Below are 22,146 nucleotides of genomic sequence, written 5' to 3'. Positions count from 1 at the left end.
TTTTAAAATGTTTATTTTAACTAACGTGCGCTAGTATGCAGTATACGTGCCACAATTAGTAGAAAAATGCTTAAAACAAATACGGTCAGCATAGAAAGTAGTCTGAAAATCATAAAAGGAGCTGTCAAGATAAACTACAGAGTAGCCTAACCTCCCTCTCCTTGTATAGAAACAAAATGATTAAATATTCAAAGATCTCTGGGTGTTATCTTCAGACCCCGAACCTCAGTCTATAGATGGAAGTTCTACATCACAGGTGCTGTCATTCTATTCTCCCTGGAAAAGTTATTCTCTAAGTGTGTGTTACCTATCTGTGCAGTACCATATGACCAAAGTAGGTGTTCCCAAGCAACATCATCTGCATGTTTTGTCTAGGTGCTAAGACTTGACCAGAACGAAATAGCAAGGGGTATTGTTGTTCGACTTTGTGCACAGTGTGCAGACTAAATCCCAGGAACGAGCAAGGCGCATAAAAAAAGCATGTTCTATGTGGAAGTGTCAGAGTGGCACAAGCAAAAACAATGTGTGTAGTAACGTGTGCAAAGGAGGAGACAGGCAGCAACATGCTCATACTATCATAGGGAAGACGACAACACCCCTATAGGCATCATGTCACAGCCCTTGAATTGGATGCCAGCGTCATGAAGTCTGGTGTCAAAGGTGGCCAAGTGGTCTAGTAGAATGATGGCTGTAGTTTCACCCCGGTTGAGGAGGAAGCAGATGTCATCTGTGGCATTGAGGAGTGCAGTCTCTGTGCTGTCGCCACTTGGGAAGCCGGATTGAGAGGTGTCCATGATGTGGTTCACATAGATGAACTCGGAGAGCTGGGCCTTGATGGCCTTCTCTATGACCTTGGGTGAGAAGGGGAGGAGGGAGATCCGTCTGAAGTTCTTGAGGTCTGTCGGGTCTCAGGATGCCTTTTTCAGCAATGGTGCTATCTTGGTGTGTTTCTAGTCATCAAGGAAGATGGTGGTTTACATTTTGCAGTTGAAGGTGCGGTGGCGCTGGGGGGTGATGACAGCGGGTGCTCTGTGGAAGATGTGATAAGGGCGTGGTCCATTGGGCTCCTGAGTGGGTGCTCTTCATGGTCTTGAGCGTGCGTGTCCTCTGTACTCAGCGGGGTCCAGCAGAACATGGTCTGTTGAGGGGTGGCTTGGTTGTGTGCGATCGTGGTGGGCATGGCATCTGGGTCTAGGGTGTTGAAGCTGTCATAGATCTTCCTGATCTTGTGGTGGAAGAAGGTGTCAATTTGTGACAAAGGTGTTTGGAGGAGGGAACTCCTGTAGTCTTGCCGTTGGGCCTAGTGAACTTCTTGGTTTAGCAAAGAGTTCTTTGGTGTTGTGAGCGTTGGCATTGATTCTGTCTTGGAGGGACATTTTCATTGATTTCTGATTTGAATATTGCGTGAGTTTCTGGGGTTTTGTTGTTCTTCCATATCTTTTCCGGATTTCTGCAGGTGCATGTATACTGACGGAGGGAGGGGGTGAACCAGCTGGCCTCCTTGGAGTGTTGTTTGCCTAGTCTTCTCTTGAAGAGTTGCAGAATTTCAGCGCAGTTGGAGATCCATTGGAGTACCATTGGGGGAGGTTATGTGCTGATGAGGAGTTCTTCAGTGGACTTGATTAATCTGCGACTGGGGGGGGCAGTGATGGCAGTGGTCTGGGGTAGGCGTGTCGATGGAGGGGTATATGCAGCCGTTTTTCTTCCAGTTCTCTTGCTTGATCAATAATCCATGTCTGTAAGTGCAACACGTACATCTGAAAAAGGAATAAAAGTGGCTAGCAATTTTTGGTACAGTGGATTAAGTATTGTTGAACATATGTACTCTTCGGCGGACATGATCTATCTTTGCAGCCTTCGATTAACAGGAAACTGAAGGATTAATATCTAAGCCAACTCATATGCTTCTTCATTCACTTCGGCAAACCTTTTTCAACTAGACGTGTGGCAGATGCAACAATGGGATTGCTTGGCTCATCATACTGTGCTCCTTACTGGATTCCTATGTAAAAAGTGAAAACCTCAAAAGGAAGTAGCATTTGTGTAAGGCACTTGACTAGCCCACATTTGTCCATCTTTAGTATCATGTTTTTGCCAATTTCATCCCCTCCCTTTTGAAGGACATAGCCGGTGATCAGTCTGTACTGCTCAAACAGAAAATGCAGCATGTAGTAGGTTGAGTTCCAAAGTGTTGGCACATCTTGTATGAGGGCTCTAACTGATACTCTGGTTGAATTCTGAATGTTTCTCAACTTCTTATGGGCTTTCAAAAAATGACTGAAATGAGAGCAGACTCTTCAGCAGGTAGCCACTGTGTCTTCTTTTTTGATAAAGTCCTACACAATCAGGTTGATGCAATGTGCCAAACATAGGACCCTGATATATCCACCACCTGCCATGGTATTGACTAAATTACTGCCATTGTCTGTGGGTCGAAGCCATTCAACACTTTGTTATTAAACTCTTCCAGGATGTGTATAGCTGTTTGAGATTTATCCATGTCAAATGTCGCTACTGTTACATGCTGCTGAATGCCCTTAAAACTTTCTTCAACACTGAGGTCTGCTGACAGCTGCTGCCTAACCCCCACAAAAGAGATCCAGTGTGCAGTGGTGACATGTAATCAGTTGCTTGACAACTCCTCCTCATGTCTGTTGTCAGGTGGATAGTGTGAATAGCACTCTGTTGCATTGCTTGGTCAACCAATTGAAGCACATCACAAGGGAGCACTGGAACAGCAATTCTGGCAAAATAGGTCCACTCCCTCCATGAAGAAAAATTGAGGAGCTCCAGTGCTAACTCATTAGTCAGTGTCCCATTGTACAGGCATGATGTTGAGTTGTTGCATTTGTAAGGCCCCTCCTGCCTAAACATGTTCATAACAGTATCTTGTATTATTTTTTTTTGTATTCCTCAGACAGAGGCGACTTCCAGTGAGAAGCAGGGGTGGTAGACAGTACATCTTAAAGCAGGAGTGACTGTACATGGCAGTGTCTGCATCTGCGTCTTTTGCCAATTTCAGGTCGCTGATGCCGTTGATTCTGGCACACCACAAGGGACTAAGCAGCTTTTTGTAAAGTTGGCATCCTCTTCTTCCTTATCGCCTATTTCTTCTATCTCCTTCAATGGAGGTGCCTACCCTCTCTCATCACCACCACCAGCTATCTTTTGAGGTACCCTCCCATGGATTACATGAGGTTTTTACAAGAAGGCATGGACCCAACAAAGAACACATGCATGCCTATGGCAAAAGCACACTTTTTGACTACACAAGAGGAACACCGGCCACATAGTCAAACAATAATATCAAGCATGGAGGCATGGTTGGAACAACTAACAACACATGCAGGCCTATGGCAAAAGCACATTGGCTGGCTGCGTAAAATGGTAGTCGACCAAATGGTCAAACAGCAACAATGGTAGTCGACCAAATGGTCAAACAGCAACAACAAGCAAGGAGTCATGGACACAACAAAAACACATGCAGGCTTATGAATAAAGCACACTGGCTGCCTACACAAAATGGCCTGAGGCCACACAGGCAAACAACAACAAGCAAGGAGGGACATATGCAGGCCTATGACAAAAGCACACAGACTGCTACAAAATAGCCACCAACCACATGTTGAAACAACAACAAAGCAACAAGGCATGGACAACAAAGAAAACATGCAGGCTTATGGACGCTGACTACACAAAATGGCCACCTGTCACATGACATAGAGATCAAAGACAAAATGGTAGCCTATGGGAAATACACACACACACACTGGGCAGACAAAAAAAAATGTCCACTTGGCCAGTAAAATATAGAGGCATGATATATAAAGAAGAAAACACTACCATTAATTCAGCAGTGGCAAATTCAAAAACTAAGTCAGTTTTTCAAATTCGCCAACAACACACATCTTACCAAGGTATCAAAATACACTTTAACATGTCTCAATTGAAACCTCTTTTGCCTTCTCTTTTCTTGTCCATTATTTTCGCCATGATGAACCACTCTATATCTGTACTTGGGTGGCCTTTTTCCAAGAAATGCTCTACTAATAGAACATTGATTGACAAAGACACATCAGAAAATAGATTACATTACTAATATGACAGTTGTTCAGTGAGTTTATGAAACCATTGAACATCAACCCACTAAGTACACCATAAACTCTACAAACAACTGTTGCAGTAGTAATGTAGCCTATTTCCTGATGTGTCCTTGTAATCTGGGCTATGTAGGGGAGACTAGTAAAGAAATGTGACTTATTATCTGTGAACATAAGTCGGCAGTGGGGACACAAAAGATCAATGCCCAATTAGTAGAGCATATATGTATATATATATATATATATATATATATATATATATATATATATATATATATATATATATATATATATATATATATATATATACATACTCGTGTCACATGATGTGCACTAGCATTTGAAAAATACAGGCATTGTGGGTAAACATTTGACTGTGAGCAAGGGCATCCGCCCGAAACGCGTCAGTTTTTGCTGCTCAGTTTGCCTTAAATAAAACTATACTTTGCCTTATTGAGGATTCGTTTGGTCGTCTGTTAGGGTTCTGGTTCCTGGAGCTGGGTTGCAGTTTTGACTGTTCGTGCATATATATATATATATTCACTGAAAAAACCATAGGTTTCACACCAGTTATAGTTACCTGGAAATTTTACTGACATAAAACCATTGAAATTCCCACGTTATAGTTAGTTGGACTTGCGCGCCTGCAATGCACTGCTGATGATGTCACATATTGCATCACTCATGACATGGTCAGTGACATCACTCATGACATCACTGATGACACCATCCAGTGAATGTGTGTCTTTCTGAAAAATAAATTTGTTTTATATATGTATTTGTAAAGGTCGATGGAAGAATAAATGGTTAAATAAGTGTGCAAATGGATGTTTTAAAAAAAATGATTTGTTAACTGCCTTATTAAGTGTATCTTAGTGAATACATATATTAGCGAGTAACTTTTAAATATTGAAATATATGTATCAGTGTTTCACTTTGTGTATAAGTGGCTGCATGGGTTGGTGACTGACTCACTGTTTGTATGTGTTTTGAAGACAGCATATGTGCAGGACTGTATGGGTGGATGAGTGTGTATATGTGTGTGTTAGTGAATGAATGACTGTCTCACTAGTGTCTTTATCAGTAACTACATATGTTTTAATCTATTATATGTGAGTATTGATGTATATAAGTGAGTATATGTCAGAGCGAGAGATTGTAAGAGTTCCTGTTTAAATAAGTATGTGTTTCTATAAGTGATTCTTTAAGAGAGTAAGTATGTGTAAATTTCCATAGAAGTAAAGTGGTAGTGTGTGTATAGTTCTATATGCAAATAAATGGATGTTCAATAGTTTATTTGCATGTGTGAGTATGTGTGTGAGTAACTTTTGGATGACTGTCGGTGTGTAACAGGATGTATAGATGTATAGGTGTATCACTACTTATGATGAGTGAGTATATGTATGAGTGACTATATAGAACTGTTGGTGAATGAGTAGATGTGTATATAGATGGTGGAATTACTGAATTGTTTGTTGTAACTGGTATGGGTATCTCCATTATTTTGAAACTGTTATTTTCTATTTATGAATATGTGTTTTAAGGGTTACATTACACTGAAAGGAGGTCTGTCACTCTGTCAAAAGATGGTGTCATCAGTGATGTCATGAGTGATGTCACTGACCATGTCATGAGTGATGTAATATGTGACATCATCAGCAGTGCATTGCAGGCGCGCAAGTTATAGTGAATCCAACTAACTATAACGTGGGAATTTTAATGGTTTTATGTCAGTAAAATTTCCAGGTAACTAACTGGTGTGAAACCTATGTTTTTTTCAGTGAATTTCATAGGTTTTTTTAAATGCTAATTCCTTCCTATATCGAGTTTGTAACCTACGTTTTTTTTTTAATTTGCAGATTTGTGTGAGTATTAATTAGTATTATTTTTTTTAATAATATTATTTTTTTTTATTTTTTTTAAATAATTTTTTGGGGGGGCGCTCTGGGTCCACGCACCGTTAAGCTCTCCGGAAAGCGCCCCCAGAGCGCTACTTGCGTTTGTGTAAAAAAATATGAATGAAAAGTAAATAATAACGCAAGACATTTAGTACCATACATATAAAAGCAGTTTTTTTGAATAAGGAAATGAAAATAATTTTGCATTTCCGTGAAACTATCAAAACATCACTTCGGCGCGCCGCGTAAGCGCCCCTGGAAGCGCCTACGTTCGCGCCGCATATGCGCCTCGGAAGCACCTACGTTCGCACCGTGTATGCGCCCCGGAAGCGCCTACGTTCGCGCCGCGTATGGGCCTACATTCGCGCCACGTATGTGCCCCCGGAAGTGCCTACGTTCGCACCGCGTATGCGCACCCGGAAGCGCTCTGGTGCACGCAGCGTAAGCGCGTCAAGTCATGTGATCTTAAAATAACACTTTTCATTGGTTGCTAACAGTTTTTTTTAACAAAGAATGAAATCCCCATCCATTTCCTTCACTTCTTCTTTCACTTTTGTGACTGAAAGACCTGCCTTTTTGCTCTTGCATCTTTCTTGGTTAATCATGGCTGCCAGACCATCCAGCAGTGAAGATGAGCCTGAATTCATCGATGAAGAGCCTCCTCAGCCAAAGGTGAAAGAGCATTTCACCTGGAAATTGTTTTCCATACCAGAAGTACTGAAAAAGGAGAATGCTCCAAAAGTGGAGTGCAGGATCTGCAAAAAAGTCCTGTCACGGGGTGACCCCAAAAAGAAATATTCTTTTGGGAACTTCACAATACTACGGCATGTGGAGTGGAGGCACCCCCAGAATTTTGCCCGGGAAAGTGTCAGGGCTCTGGCACAAGAGGTTCCCAGTGATGGGGCCTCTACATCCACCGGAGGAGCAACTACTTTTGTAAGGGGGCGATCGCAGGAGCTGGTTCCAAATATTCAACCTGCATTCAACAAAGGTGTCCTGAAATGCAGATACTGCGATCAACTCCTTACCTTTGGGGAGCAAAGTGTCCTGCTCATGGTTAGAGCATTGGAGAACCATCGCTGCCGTTCCCAGCCCTAATTTTTTTGTTTTTTTTGCTCCTGTTGAGCAGTTTCCATTCCCTGTTTTTGTTTCTGTTCAGAAAAAAGAAAAAAGAAGAAAAAAAAAAGTTATTTTCAGAACTACCTCCAATTCTCATTAAAGAGCTATATTCTTTAAAAAATGAAAAAGAGTTATTGAAGTGGAGTGCATTGATAATGGAAAGGAAAATGAGTAAGAAAGAACAGAAAGGTATGAGAGGAGAAAGGAAGTGAAGTAGGGAGACTGAAAGAAGGTGAGTGTTGGGAAGGAAAGTAAGCAGAAGGAGAGTGAATATGGGAATGTGGATATTCAAAGAAAATGTTGAAAAGGAACGGGGGTGTGGAAGGGTAAGAAAAGAAGCATTGCTGGAGTTGCATCATTTTTGTGACACACTCCAGCAATGCATCACTTTTGCGCTTACAGATACGTCTGAAATACTGACGTATCTGTAAGTATTTCCAACATAATATGTCATATATTAAATATGAAGCATGAGTAGAAGACTGAAGGCCTCATTTATGAGGCCATGCGTCACTTTTACGCCACTGGTGCGTCACTTTTTGTGACGCACCAGTGCTGTAAAAAATGCACCTTATTGAGTCATATTTACAAAGTGCCGCATCTAGGTAGATGCGTCACTTTGAAAACCCCTACGCCACATTATACCTACGTCAGGTCTAATGTATGCAAAAGGGACGTATTGACGCAAGAAAGGGTCATAGAGGTGACGCAGTGAAATCTATGAGATATCACTGCGTCACTTTTATGACACTGTTGCGTCCAAATCTTACGCCTGTTTCACAGCAGGCGTGCAGGCCCTTTCACATGGGGCCTGGCCCCATGTGAAAGGATGCATTGCTGGAGTTGCATCATTTTTGTGACACACTCCAGCAATGCATCACTTTTACGCTTACAGATACGTCTGAAATACTGACGTATCTGTAAGAACTTCCGACATAATACGTCATAAATTTAATATGATGCATGACTAGAAGACTGAAGGCCTCATTTATGAGGCCATGCATCACTTTAACGCCAACGGAGCGTCACTTTTTGTGACGCATCAGTACAGTAAAATATGCACCTTATTCAGTCATATTTACAAAGTGACGGATCTAGGTAGATGCGTCTCTTTGTAAGCGCCTGCGCCACATTATACCTACGTCAGGTGTAAAGTATGCAAAAGGGACGCATGGACGCAAGAAAGGGTCGTAGAGGTGACGCAGTGAAATCTATGAGATATCACTGCGTCACTTTTATGACGCTGTTGCGTACAAATCTTACGCCTGTTTCACAGCAGGCGTGCAGGCCCTTTCACATGGGGCCTGGCCCCATGTGAAAGGATGCATTGCTGGAGCTGCATCATTTTTTAGACACACTCCAGCAATGCATCACTTTTGCGCTTACAGATACGTCTGAAATACTGATATATCTGTAAGAACTTCCAACATAATACGTCATAAATTTAATATGGCGCATGAGTAGAAGACTGAAGGCCTCATTTATGATCCCATGCGTCACTTTAACGCCACCGGAGCGTCACTTTTTGTGACGCACCAGTGCTGTAAAAAATGCACCTTATTCAGTCATATTTACAAAGTGACGCATCTAGGTAGATGCGTCACTTTGTTAGCCCCTGCGCCACATTATACCTACGTCAGGTGTAATGTATGCAAAAGGGACGTATTGACGCAAGAAAGGGTCGTAGAGGTGACGCAGTGAATAAACTGGGTTTTCCCCATGCTACGCTCCCCGGTCCGCTCCCTGGAGCGCGTACCGGGCGCTCCCCACGCACAAATCGAATGTTTTATTTTTTTTGCCCCGCGGGACCCTATTATAGCCCCCACATCAAACCTAGGGGGCCGGGGGGGTCTACCCTGCCCTCTTATGGTCATTTCCCCCTTTTTTTTTGCCACCTCTTGTGTCTCGATCCTACCGAGACACAAGATGGCGGCCGCTCCGGACTGTTTCGAATGTTTACAGACACCCGTGAGCCAATCAGCTTTCCATGCGCAAGTCGCGTAGCACGCCCGGTGCGCTCCCCGGTGCGCGTACCGGGGCGCGCCTATAGATATATATATATTTTTTTAACCTAAATTACTCATACATTCACCCCAGTACAAGGATCTGGGCCTAAATCCATCGTTTTTTTGCACTCCACACCACCCTGGGTTAGACACTGGCTATATGCAAATCAGCTCTGACCCTGTGCCTCATGGGAACAGTCCAGTCCGACTAACCCAGGGTGGTGTGAAGTGCAAAAAAACGATGGATTTAGGCCCAGATCCTTGTACTGGGGTGAATGTATGACATTGTTCTACATTCTGTCCATCAACTGCGTTTTTTGCAATTTTCACCCGAGTGTGCTGGGTATACTCAGACGTGAGTCCCAGGCTCTCCACACCACTGGAGTCAAGCTATCCAGGCTGATGAAGGCTGATAGCCAGAAACCGGTCCTTGAATGCTTGATTCCGGTCTGGGAAAGACATAGCTTGGTAGTTCGGACTGGACTGTTCCCATGAGGCACAGGGTCAGAGCTGATTTGCATATAGCCAGTGTCTAACCCAGGGTGGTGTGGAGTTCAAAAAAACGATGGATTTAGGCCCAGATCCTTGTACTGGGGTGAATGTATGACATTGTTCTACATTCTGTCCATCAACTGTGTTTTTTGCAATTTTCACCCCGAGTGTGCTGGGTATACTCAGACGTGAGTCCCAGGCTCTCCACACCACTGGAGTCAAGCTATCCAGGCTGATGAAGGCTGATAGCCAGAAACCGGTCCTTGGATGCTTGATTCCGGTCTGGGATAGACATGGCTTGGTAGTTCGGACTGGACTCTTCCCATGAGGCACAGGATCAGAGCTGATTTACATATAGCCAGTGTCTAACCCAGGGTGGTGTGGAGTGCAAAAAAACGATGGATTTAGGCCCAAATCCTTGTACTGGGGTTAATGTATGACATTGTTCTACATTCTGTCAATCAACTGTGTTTTTTCCACATTTAATTTACAGCAAAGGGAGTGTTTACCACTCCTTATTCCTCCACACTTACGTTTATGTGCCTAATGAGATGCTAAAATATAAGGGGGTCATTAGGATCGCGGACGGACTTGAGTCCGTCCGCGACCCCTGAGTAGGAGGGAACATCCGCATGGGCTGTGGCATTCGCTCTGTGCAGATTAGGATGTGACCGCCAGGGTGGCAGTCACATCCTCTATTTTTAACATTGCGGCGGGTGGAGCTTCAAGCTGCACCCGCAGCAAAGTTAAAAAGGCACGCATTGCATTTGCATGTAGAAATTGGCAGGCACCGCGCGGTGCCTGCCGCTTACTGCATACAAATGCGGGGGGGTACCATAGGTACCCCCCATGTGCACCCCCCACCCCCCTTCACCTAGGGGGCCTGCAACGTGCCCCCGCAGTGAAGTTACACATGCTTTTCCACGGCAGAAAAGCAGCCGCGGAAAAGCATGTTTCTGAGCACATCCTAATCTGGCTGACGGTGCCTGAGAGACACCATCACCATATTAGTGCTTTTCTGCCGCGGTTGTAAGCCAACCGCGGAGGAAAAGCTGCGGACAGAAACCAGGACCCACCAGCCATCCTAATGTGGTGGTGGGTCTTGGTGGGTCCGCAGAGGATTTTCCGCATCCTCCAGGCCGGCGGTGGCTTTCGCCGGCCAGGAGGATGCGGAAAATTCTCCATCCTAATCAGCCCCTAAGTTTGGTGTTGGGACCATTTGTAGGGCATTTCATTCTATTTGACATTCTCTGGACCATATGTATGTCCCCCCAAAATATATCTTTAACATCTCCATGAATAGAAAAAAGTACCTAAAATGGTGACTGCTGCCATAACGGGTAAAATCAGGAGCTGGTCTAGTTTTCAGAACTGGGGTACTGATCAACTGAGGGGTACCTAAAGACCATGCTGAATGAGAGTAGTGATTTTTTATTTGGAACGCGTACTAGCTTCCTCACAGTGGAAACTCTGGAGGTAAGGACATTTGTGTGTGCTTTGCAGAGAGGTGGTCAGTGAGGTGTGCCTTACAATGGAAGAGCAGTTGTAATTTTTTCGTATCAGAGAGTTTAGCCCTGAGCTATGCTAAATAGAAGAGACACTGTTCTCACTGAATGAGTATGTGACTTAATGTTTGGGTATCGCTGCTTTTTTATGAGACACAGGAGACAGCGTCTCCCCCGGGTAGAATGTGAAACACATACACACAGAATTGATTGCAAGGGGGGGTTGCTGTTGAGCACTGGGAGATTTTTTGACTCCCTCGCAGACAAATCTATCTATGGCTAGTGCAGACACGCGGTTCTTGACAAAACAATAATGATCTATGCATGCATTTGTGGTTGCAAAGTTGCACGTAAGGTGTAATTGATGGGAAGGTGGGGACAGTGACATCGGTATATTGTTGTACTCCCTCACAGACCACACTATCTATGGTTAGGGGGACCATGCACTTCCCAGTACAGCAATAATGTTTTTTATGCATCAATGTACGCTGAGTCTCACATAGGGTGTGACAGACATTGTGGACTGGGGAATGTTTGCAGCTTGGGTTACTCGCACACACCTCACCAAAATATTGGATAAGTATTGGTACTCATATTCCACCATTATCTGGAGGGATTAGTTGAGATTGAACAGAACAATATGGAAAAAAGTCTCTACGACCTAGCATTATTTTGTTTCAGGTAACAAGTCAGCTCTGAAGAGTTGGAAATTTAAGTAAGAGGTGACACACGTTAGGAGGATACAGTTTCCCTACATCGCACTGAAATGTGTCGAAGAAATTAACAAAACTGAATCTGTACAAATTCTTGATACAATAGATGTTGATCTTTCGCATTGCATCACGTATCTTGTAATATAAGTGAACAGACCAGTACTGTTGAACAGACAATTCTTTGTTGTCTGTTGTGCCTCTCCTAGTTCAGTTTGTATTTTATATTTTTCTTCATTATTTATAATACTTCTATTGGCTGAACTGTGAAGGTTTTTTATGTATAAAGAAAATATTTGTGCATGCAAGAATTCTTTTTAACTTTATGAAAGGAATGTCACCCCTAGAATTGTGATATTGTTGATTCACCCATTGAAAGATTTTAGTATCCACAACGTGAGTGGTTATTTCTGAACACACTATTAAAACATGTTGTTTTTCAATACTGTTGTGGTTCTGGTTTTGGCGAGTCAACAGGGTATATATCCTTGACTCAAGGATTGATTGAAGAGTGAATGTGATATATAATTGTGCTAAAATAACTTTCCCAAGGGGAGATTTCATATTACTGTGTAATACGGTGATCTGTCCCCTTATTGTGTGGGGCTTCTCTCCCTTTTTTGATAGTAACAAATTGTGTACACAGATTCAAAATTGCTGTCCCAATTTTACAGAATACCTGGAAGTATATATGAACTAATCAAAGGTATGTTAACTGTGCTTACCTGTAGGAAACTGGTTTATTATTGTTGCTGGGTAACTGCCCACCTTAAAGGATATTATAACTTCTTGTCAGAGCAAACCCTCAAAGTCACAAAATTAACCTGAGATGAACCCCTTGATGCGTATGGCATAGAGTAGACAGCATTAACTTAGGGCAATGTATACAGTATGTATGCAGTGCCAAATGAGTGACAAAGTCAAAACACCATGTAATAACATTCACTAACAGATTTGATAAAGTAAACATTTTAATAAATAAAATGACACAAAAAACACAAAAAATTCAATAATGGAAAATATAGAAATACATTTTAAAAATTGTGAGGTGGAATAAGTGCCAAAAACCGCAAGCGATAATGACAGTAAATGGTTGCTCTAGGACAGAGAGCTGGACGCGATTTGATGCTGACCATGATGGAGCTCGGTCAGATACGCCAAATGGATAAGTCTAAGTGAATGTATAGAAGTCAAAATGTTCAAAATAGTTTCCATGTCCCACTTCAGATGACTCTGTCACTTTGTTTGAAAGGAAAAATCCACTCTATGCTGGATGTAACGGAGACTGGAGCTACTGTAGTGAAACCGAAGGCAAGGTCCAAGAAGCAATTTGGTCCTGCTGAAGCTCTGGAGCTTTTTTGTTCAGTTTAAACAAAGAAGTTTATTTTGGAAAAGTTACAACTAAGTACAAAAAATTGAATAAAGTATCCAAAAGTTGATTACAATAAGTGAACTAATGTCATATTTATAGTAAAAGAGATATAGGAAAAAATCTGCGTAGTTGCATAGATGAAAATGGGCTTACAATAGTTGTGAAAAGGCGGGGAGGGGAAGAAAAATGGGAGACAATATATATTAACATGACTAAATATATAATATGAGAATAGGAGCGCTTAATATATCACAAAGGATATCATCACTTGAACAACAGCTGTAAAAGAGATATATTTATAACAGAGAAAAGAAAGGAATTATATAAAAAAGGACACAAGTAAATAAATAAATGATATACCAATAAAAATCAATCATTGCGGTTTGGAGACTTTTTCCAATGATGGATGATGTTAGGTAAACTTTTGTGTAGCGGTATCTAAGAAAATATTCACAGAGGACCATATGTGTTTTCTTTTCAGGAGTAGAGACATGGGAGAGACATAAGCACGATCCAGTTGATGATTGTAACAAACACTATACCACCAAGCTTGAAAGGAAAGTTGTATTAATTGTTTCTAATTTTTTGTTATTTGTTGAATGGCAATTACAATTAATAACTCCACAATATCAGTATAAGAGAGGGTTTGCCAGTGATCAGATAATGTACCCAGAGAAATTTCAATAGGGGAAAGGAGAAATGAGTGTGAAAGATGGCATTAATTGGGACTATACCTTCAGCCAGAATTGATGTGTGGGGGTACAAGTAAAAAGCATGTGTTATAAATCAGCTTGAGGACTGTTACATGACCAGCATTCTGGGGAAAGTGTGGATTTGAATTTGTGTAGGGACATAGGAGTTAACATAAGTTGATTGTATATAAAGAAAAGTGTTTGTGTCGTACTAGCAGATCTTGACGTATTACGGAGTTTTAGCCATAACTTATCCCAAAATGTAGTGGACCATGAAATGTGGAATACATGTTCAGGGGATGCAATGAGGCATTTGTAAATACATGAAGCACTAGACTGGGCACTTAGAAGGAGGAGAATATTAAAATGAGGTATTGAGGAAGATGGTGTAGAAGATATAGAAGATAGATAAGAGGATATATTTTGGATCAAAGACTTATATTTGGTAGAAAATGATTTTGGTGATTTATTGAGACAATGTCACACAAAAAGAAAGAAAAGAATCATTTGAGTAAAGCTGGTGGATCCAGAGTAGACCCTTATCTCGCCAAGCCTTCCATGAGATAGGTTTGTTTTTAATTTTAAGAAGTTGGTTTTGCCAGATAGAGAAATTAAGAAATTGTTCCTTAATTTAGAGGTGAGATATCAGAAAGGAATTAAATAACTTATGGGAAGCGTTATGAATAGGTGAGGATGATAAGCATGTCTTGTGAGGGAAGGTAAGACATTTGTTGAAGAAGAAGGACGATAAGAAAGAATGCTCAGGATCTTTCCACAGTGGAGAGGGGTTGGAGACAGGTTGGTTTAAGGATTTAAAAAGTTGTTTTAGAAGAAAAGTATTGTGATACTGTTGGAAATCTGGAAATTGTACTCCAACTTGTAATTTAGGGCATTTAAGCATAAGTAGGGATATACGCAGTTTATTTTTATTCCATAAAAACTGATAAAATAGAAAGCTGAAAGGGGTAGCCGAGATCATTTAAAAAATGACAGGAGCAAGCAGATTTTTAAATGTGTCAATTCTGCCGACCAAGATAAATATAGAGGATGCCATTTAGAAATAGATGTAGACAATGTAGAAAGAATATGAGTCATAATTAGGGATAGAGTCTGTTTTATGTAGGGGGCAAACCAGAGACCTAATTATTACATTTTTGGGGAATTCTATGAGAAATAGGTAGCAGCAAAGTCTTATTTAAAGCATAACATATTAAGAAGCAGACCTTCACATTTATCATGATTCAACTTATATCCACAATTTAAAGAGAAGCTTTTGCAGCATTGAAAGCTATGTTTAAAGAAATCAGTAATGAAGTCCTCAAAAGATAAAGTGAAAGTTTGGTGAGCTAACAAAGAGGTATTAAAATGCCATCTCTACCGGTGGCATTAACAGTGAGTCGTTCTAAGTCTAATACTACTTCAATATAGAACCAATATCTGCTTGTTGTAATATAGATTGTGTTCATGCTTTAGAGACAAATAAATAGTCTGTACTTGATTGTGAAAGATAGGTGGGCGAAAGAAAAGTGTACTCACACATCTGTGAGTGACAGAATCTCCAGGAGTCAACAAGAGATCTGTGGGAAATGAGAGGGTAATGTGTTGATGCATTGGAGAAGGAACAAAAGGAGCCTTGGAAACACGGTCAATATCAGAATCAACAACAAGGTTACAGTCCCTACCCAAAGTAACATATGGAGTAGAAATATACATCAAGAGAGTAGAAATATGTGGTCAAAAGTTACCATCATTTTTAGTAGGAGCATATACATTAAACAAAGTGATAGGAATATAATTTACTATAAGGTGAACAATTAACCATCTTCCATCATCATCTGAGTCCTTAGAAAGAAGGGAGACTTTAAGTCTCTCGTGACAGAGAATCACAGTCCCTTTTTGTTTGCTAGTACCTGGAGAGGAATAGACATGTTCCACCCATTGTCACTTGAATTTAAGGACTTCTGACACAATTAGGTAGGATTCTTGTTTTAAGACCAGATAAATTGGTAATGTCCCTTAGTCTTTTAATAGGTGTATTCCATGAAACAACACGTTATGTCATTAATCAATTAAATAGAATAAGAACTTGTATAATATTACAGCATAACATGGATGTAGTAAAAAGGTTGCAATATTTGAAGAAGTGAAAAACAAGCACTCTAGCAGGAAGGCAATAAGATATGAAGTGAAAGATTTTGGAATGGAGAAAAGAAAGAAGCAAAAGAAAGGGAAAATGGAAAGAGGAATAATAAGGAAAAAAAGAGGAACTAAAAGAGGAAAAAAATAGACAGAAACAATAATAACACATACCAAAAACTCAAACATGGGTGGGGGTGTTGAGGACACAAAGAAAAGATGAACAGCCAGTGACGAGACTTTGGTTCAAATGGACTACACAAGAGTGGATGGATCAGGGAGACGAAACCTAGCAGAAAGAAACATAAGGAAGATTAGACAATCAAAACATATAATAGAGGCAGATTTGCAAACCTACAATCAACAATTAGTTAGGGAAGAGAAAATTATTAAGTAAAAGATGATCTTGTTAAATTCCATGGAGTCCTCTCTACAGCTATCACAAAATTGTTGGAGTAAGGCTGTATCATCGTAGGTAGTTGTTGTGTTCTTATAACTTACTTTAAAGAGGCACAGATAAAGTAGACCAAATCATGCAATCAAATTGTATAGCACTGGACACATGGATAAGAAACTTTTCCATTTGTCTGCTGTGGTTTTCGCATAGTCCTGTGAGAAGAACTGAGATCCTTGCCTAGATATCCCCCATTTAATTTTAGCTGCGTGTAGGACTTTTAACAAATGTTTGTATTCCAAAAAATAGAGAATGACACCTCTTGGATTGTATTTTACAGATGAGTTGTGAGGAGGACGGCCAAGTCTATGTGCTTGTTGTATGTTTAAAGCTGTATTTTCAGGAAATTCAAGAATCTGCGGCAAAAAAGATTGGAAAAAAGAAATTGGATTGGATCCTTCCAATCCTTCAGCCAGACCATAGATTCGCAGGTTGTTGCCTCTGCTTCAATTTTCAAGATTTTTCACTTGTTTCTGTGACTGTAGGATTTCGGCTTTCATGGGAAGAATTTGTTGATTGGAAATTTGGAAAGAATTCATCTGACATTCCATTGAATTAATATTATTATCAATGGTAGGCCACTTATCTTCTAGGCCCTGTAGGTGCATATTCGTCTCTTCCATATAAGGTTTAAGTGCTTGGATCTCCTCCAGGGGAAGATCTAGGGATGTTGGCTGTGGGGATGTAGTCGTGAAGGAGGGTCTTTTTTATTCTTTTTAGTAGATGATAACACCGAAGAAGTAGGTACTTTAGGGACATTTTTCCCATTCGGAATGGAGGAATGTGGAAGAGAATCAACAAACACAGGCGAAGTGGCTGTTGTTTCAATGAAGTGGGAAGATGTAGCTTGGTCTAATTCCTCCATGTCACCCTGCAATACCGAGAAAGGATTTGAAGTAAGAATTGTGGTAGATTTAGTATGTGGAGACAGAACGGATGTTGAAGCAGCGCCTCTTGCCTGATTTAATCCTTCCCATAGAGATAAAGATTGCAATAGTAAAAGAGTAAGTAATGCAACGTCAGATAGGTAAGTGGTCAATAAGACTGTTGCGCATCAATAGCAAAAATGAAGTACAAATATATTGATAAGTTCCTGAAGGACTACCAACTCTGATATAATTAATGCCTCAGCAATGTTGTCAGAGAGTAGCCAGCAAGTAATCCCCTCGCAGGAGATTGTATTTATGCTGAAGGGCGGTGGCGGAATTTTTTCCTGCAAGGCTGCTGAAATACAAGCATGAGTAAGATTTGGTGTTCCCCTAGTGTCATTTTCTAACGTGGGCAGTCACAGACAGTCGCAGTCAGAGGTGTGCGTCACGAGTTGATTCACTGTCTCTTGAGTAGATTTTCCACTTGAGCAGCAGCAAAATCAACTTGAATGGCTGCATGCTCTTGCAAACCACATGGTACTGTTTGCCCAGATATTTTAGAGCTGGTCATGCTACCGGCACTAAATCTAAGCATGTACAGCACAACATGAATATTTCTCCCCATTGGAGAAACATTGTGGAATCTCATAGAGCTTTTATGTAATTCCACAGAAATCTACCAAGTGAAAATCCAAGAGTTCCGCCCACCCATAATTTTGAATATAGATCAGCAGTGCTTAACTTTCCATGTGTAAGAAAGTGGACTATTGTTTGGGGTGGATGTGAGTCCAACAAAAGGAAAAAGACCACCACCTTGTCAGGATAAAACACAGTTGCAATCATTTTAACCCAGGTCCTACACCCTGGTAACTACTGCACAGAGCAGAGAGGCTCAGGAAATGTTTAATATATTTTGAAGTTACAAAAAGGTTAAAAAGTCATATTCGTGGTTGATCAGGACTCAGGCATGATTTCAGGCTGTCTGGCATGGAGCGTGGGTCTGATAAACCAAGTGGGTTTGTCCTTGTCAAAGAATTTACATTATGACTTAGTCTCTAAAATGGAAGCTTAAGTGCTCCAGCAGGGAATGATTGCAGACTGTATCCACCGAAGATCACTCAAGGCCTGACAGCTGCTGAACCAGATCCAACTGTAGCCATTAGTTTTGGCTGAAAACGTTTTAAGCAGGAGAAACTCAAATTTCCCAACCAGTGAAGTTCTCATTTTGGATGAATACTTTTTGTGCAATTACCCGGTCAAGAGTTCTATTTTCAGACATGGGGTCAAATTTATAATTTGGGTGAAGGAGGTTTGGCAGTCAGGGCAATGGAGTAACCTACTCCAACTTCTTGACTGCACCTCTTTCTGCCAAGTCATAAAATGACTGCGAAGCTGGTGATCATTTCTGGAAGTATTGCCAGGAATCGGTGGTTCATATCACTGCTCTTTTGCAGTTTGAGGCATTGCTCCATCAAGCATGAGGGAGCCTCATGAAAACTTTTTTCTTTTCTTTTTGATGTGGAACATTTTATGGTTTTCACTGCCTCCTACTGGCAGTATTTTTTAGGCTGTGAAGGAGAGTGGTAAATTGGAGGTCAACCTCTGATGGTCCTTACTCTGTAAGGCTGTTGAAGTGGTTTATTATTGGTTGAGATTGAGTAGTTCCCGCTGTAATTAAACCAATGACTCAGTTGAGTGTGCATCAGGCAGGAAGACCACAGTCTTGCTGTGACAGAGTATCCATACGTTCAAGAGATAAATTAATCTTTTTGATGAAGCTCAAAATCCTGCACAGGGCTAAACCTTAAGCTGTACTCAAAGAAATTGCTTCAAAATCAGACATCTGTTCTAGAAGGCCCTCTCCCTGACGGTTTGGGCCAGTGACCAGCAAACTAGAGATTCAAGTCACTCTGTTTCCTTTTTAATATACATAGATCACCTCTAGGGTAGGCCCTATATAGTCCACTGGGCAGGGTGTCATGTATTTAAAAAGTTGAACATGTACCTTTAAGTTCTACATGTACTGATAGTCAAAAACTCCTAAAGTCATTTTATTCTCTACTGCAAGGCCTACCTCTCCCATGGCATACAATTGGAGCTATCTTATTATATCTAATAAGCTGTAAATTTAAAATGGGAGCAGGTACCCAGTTCATGTTTGGTGTCTTCAGAATAGCAATGAAAAATCCTCTTTCATGTTGAAGTCAGATTTTAAAAGACATATTTGAAAATGCCATTTTTTAAAAGTTGCAAAAAATCTGCCAAGAATGTGGTTGATTCAGTTACATGTTTTACTGTAGTAGTAGTAAAACATGTAACTGAATCAACCACCTTCTCGACAGTTTGTTTGCATTTTGCTTGAGGCCCACGGTGGTTGTTGTAAGGGCCCAACCACTCTAGGTTTTGGATTTTTAGAAAGTTGGCATTTACCTGCTTTAGCCATTTAGTGACTACAGCCTGTCTCTGGTCAAGTGACTGGGTGTAGCTGACAGTTGAGCATTGTGTATTCCTCCTAGACAGCCACATACAACTGAGAGCTTAGAAGTGCCTGGATGGGCCATCACTATCAGGATGGGAAGGTGCAACTGGACACAGCCCTACTTACACTTGAATAGATGGTGTATTGCCCCACGCAAAGGGCTACACACCCCCTGTAGCTGGTCTAAAACCAGAATAGGGAAAGCAAGAAGCATGTACACTTCAAAGGACTCCTCCGGAAGCTTCTCCCCATTTTAAAGGATGGCCCAGGTATTAATATTGGTGCTCAGACACTAGCTCTTCAGTACAATCTGGACCTGTGGATGCTCTACCAGTAAGAAGGATTGCTGTGCTGTTGAACGGACTGCCACTCTGCTGGACTGCTGCACCTGCTAGACTACTGCCTTGCTAGACTGCTGCCTTTCTATGCTGACCTGCTGCCTGCTGCTCTCTTGTCTGGCTTAGAAGGACTGGACCTGCATCGGTTGAACACAGGAACCCAGAGGGACTCCAAGGGCTAGTTGACTGGCCCCAGCAACCTTGAAACCAGCACATGGACCATCTGTGAGTCCTACTCTGCCAAGTTGTACCACCCTTTTCCTGGACCTCCAGGTGCTCAGCCAGCCCGCCCGTGGATCAAGCGGAATCGGCGCATCTCCTCTGCTCCTCGCTGCAACCCTGAGCAGACCTAACACATCTCACCTGTTGTGGGGGCTCTCCTGACACAAGGACTCCACATCAACTTCACAGCCAGCATCAGAACCACTGCCTATGCAAACCTTCATGATGCAGGCCCTTGCATTGCCAATCGCTTATCAGTGGGAATGTATGATGTTGGAATGCATACATTTACAATGCATGCCTTTCCAACTCAGTTTTTACATCGCAACATCCTTTACAACGCATCCTTTTACATTGCATGCCATTACATTGCATTTTCAGAAACTACCTTCACAACACATTCCATTACATCGCAATATACCTTTACAGTGCACACCATTACAATGCATACCATTACATCACATTTAAGGTAAATGTTGGATAGTATAGGGGTAATATTTACTATTCTAACTCTAGTGAGTGCAACAGTAGGGTAAGTGTTGGATAGTGTAGGGGTAAAAATAACTATTCTAACTCCAGTGAGTGCAACAGTCGGGTAAGTGTTGGATAGTATAAAGGTACTCTGCGTTGTAATGGTATGCATTGTTATGACGTGCGATGTAATGCCAGCGTTGTAGTGACATGTGTTGTAATGACATGCGTTGTAGTGATATGATATGTAATGTCTGCGTCGTAATGACATGCTATACAAAGGAGGTTGCGATGTAATGACTGCTATGTAAAGGTAGTGCGATGTAATGACTGTGTTGTAAAGGTTGTTTCCCTATCAGTGGAAGCCTCAACGATGACGCAGGTATCACATCACAGCCGTGCAGCTCTTAGAAACTTATGCATTGCCTCACTGCACAATGCATCCTCGATGCTGGTCTACACAGCACATGTTCTCATTGACAGGATCCTCTACAATGATGCAGAACCTCACATCACAGATCAGCAGCACCTTGGAACCACACATCACCTTGGCTGTGCAAAGCAGTCTCATTCTCGGCATGGGGCCTTGCAAGGTTCCACATGCAGGACTTAAGGTACTCTTGTTCAGTAGGCCTAACTGGGTCCCATTGCAGTCAGCCTGAAATTGTGAGTTTGTCCCCGTCCAGCGTGACAAGAAGTCCAGGGTTGGCGCTCTCTGCTCTTTGGTGTTATTTTAACAGAAATCTTAAAACCTTCATATCTTTGGTTCTACTGATTATTTTTTTGTCATTTTGGTAAAGTTTTATATATTAAAGAATAATGTACTGCTCTAAATCTGGTGTGGGATCATTCTGTGTTGTTTTTTGACTGTGTTACTATTTAAAGTGTTGCACAAATAATTCACACGTTGCCTGTAAGTTGAGCTTGATTGCTCTGGGCCAAGCTACTGGGGGTTGAGCACAAGTTAACTTATGGTCTGCTTGTGAATTCACCCTGAGCAGGGCGTCACCCCTTCCTCAACAAGTAACCACATTTCTTACAGTAGATAATATGGATGCAGCTGTTTTGATATTAAATGAGTGCCAGGCTACTTTTAATAGCTCAAAAGATTAATTTGTGGGGGGTTTAATTCATATACATCTCATGTTGGATAGATGAATGAAAGAAAACCTTCCACTTGACATTTTTTCTCAATCTACTGTGATTATAGAACATTTTTCTTATTGGAGTGAGATAACATATATTGACTACCTGTGTGACATTTTTAATTTTGTACTTCCTGA

The sequence above is a fragment of the Lissotriton vulgaris genome, chromosome 10 (genome assembly GCF_964263255.1).
Source record: "Lissotriton vulgaris chromosome 10, aLisVul1.2, whole genome shotgun sequence".
Taxonomy (NCBI): Eukaryota; Metazoa; Chordata; class Amphibia; order Caudata; family Salamandridae; genus Lissotriton; species Lissotriton vulgaris.
This window is presented reverse-complemented; position numbering follows the sequence as displayed.